Genomic DNA, 1,973 nt, shown 5'->3' with positions numbered 1-1,973 from the left:
TGCTCAGCAGATCCCACATTATGCGCCTGCTGTCATCATCATTTATTTATATGAATTTAAAAATATATATATATATATATATATATTTATATATATATTATTTTTGCTCCGTGCTTGGTGTTACGCTTAGAACTGAATGCGCCAGTGATGGAGCTGTGACATCCAGTTTGTAAAACCGAGTAAACGTGTGAGATGATGCCCAGCTTGCTGCCGCACATATCTCTTGCAGGGATACTCCTCTGAGTAGAGCCCATTAAAACTTAAGCCCCTAGTAGAGTGGGCCCGCAGGCCCTCCGGAGGCTGATGTCCCTTTGAACTATAAGCCAAAGAAATTGCATCAGTTATCCAATGTGCAAGCCGCTGTTTGGAAACAGCTGGTCACTCTTCCTGACCTGAATTGTCCTCCTCACATAAATCCGTAAAGCGCGCACAGGACAGAGACTGTGTAGTCTTTCCTGTTCCTGTGATGAAAAAGGGGGAGGATGGAAGGCCATCAACTCAATGGGAGAATATGACCCCAACACTTTAGGCTCAAAAGCTGGGTTGGGAAGCAAAACCACTCTGGTCCCATCTAAAGAAAATTTCATGCAAGATGGATGCACTGATAAAGCGTGAATTTCGCCCACGCGCTTTGCAGAAACCAGTGCCATTAGGAGCGCTGTGTTTCGAGCTACTACCTTTAATTCCACCTGATCCAGAGGTTCAAAGGGTATGAGCATCTAACACCAGGGGTAGATCCCTGGATGGAGCAATTGGTCTTGAAACAGGGAGCTTTCTTCGAGCTCCCCGCATGAAGCGGCACACCAAGGGATGCTGGCCCACAGTTTTCCCCTCAAAGCCTATGTGGCAGGCCGAAATTGCCGCCAAGCAGACCTTAATAGTGGAAAAAGCTTTCCCTTTATCAATCAGGCTCTGTAGGAAAGCTAAAATTACCACCAGAGAACACTGAAAAGGAACATCCTGCATCTCTGAGCACCATTTTTCAAAAACGGACCATTTATACCCATACAGAGATCGTGTTGCAGGAGCCCTAGCATCCTGTATCGTCTCAATAATATTTTGTGGAAGCCCTACCGACTGTAGGTTAAACCACTCACTGGCCAGGCCCATAGAGCCAGTCTTTCTGGGTGGGGGTGAAAAATCTGTCCTTGTGCCTGAGACAGCAGATCGCTGCGTACAGTGAGTGACCATGGTTCCTGCCAGAGGAGCTGTGTTATCTCTGCTAACCAATGCTTCGCTGGCCAATTGGGTGTGATGAGGATCATTGTATGACCCTCTGCTCGTACCCTGGCTAGTGTAGGTGAAATGAGAGCTATTGGGGGAAACGCATAAAGCAGAGTGTGAGGCCAGTGGTGGGCTAGCGCATCTACCCCCAGAGGTGGGTTTCGATCATGCAGGGAGAAGAACAGAGGACACTGATTGTTCTCTTGAGAAGCAAAAAGGTCCACGGATGGTTGACCGAACCGCTGCCAGACCATCCTCACCACATCTGGGTGGAGTTTCCACTCTGCATACATGGGATTCCCCCTGGAGAGAAGATCTGCTCCACAGTTCAACACTCCCTGTACATGGGTGGCCCTCAAAGACAGGAAGTGTCTGCTGCTCCAAATGATTACTTTGTGAGCAAGCGTTTGGAGCCTCAGCGATCTCAGCCCCCCTGCCTGTTGATATAATCCACCACTGTTGTGTTGTCTGTTCTGATCAGCACATGGTGAGCTCTCAGGATGGGAAGGAAATGCTTTAATGCTAGGTGAACAGCCTTCAGCTCCAAGTAATTTATGTGCTTGGACTGCATTTCTGGACCCCAGGTTCCATTCACCATTTTCCGTTTGCATATAGCCCCCCAGCCTGACAGAGAGGTATCTGTTGTGACAACCTTTCTGCTCTGCACCACTCCCATTGGGACACCCTGTGCCAGTGTCTCTTTGCTCCGCCATGGGCGCAGTGCAGCCATGCAGGCTGCCGTGACTCTT

This window comes from Cyprinodon variegatus, unplaced genomic scaffold (genome assembly GCF_000732505.1).
Source record: "Cyprinodon variegatus isolate N-32 unplaced genomic scaffold, C_variegatus-1.0 Scaffold1123, whole genome shotgun sequence".
NCBI classification, from domain to species: domain Eukaryota; kingdom Metazoa; phylum Chordata; class Actinopteri; order Cyprinodontiformes; family Cyprinodontidae; genus Cyprinodon; species Cyprinodon variegatus.
This window is presented reverse-complemented; position numbering follows the sequence as displayed.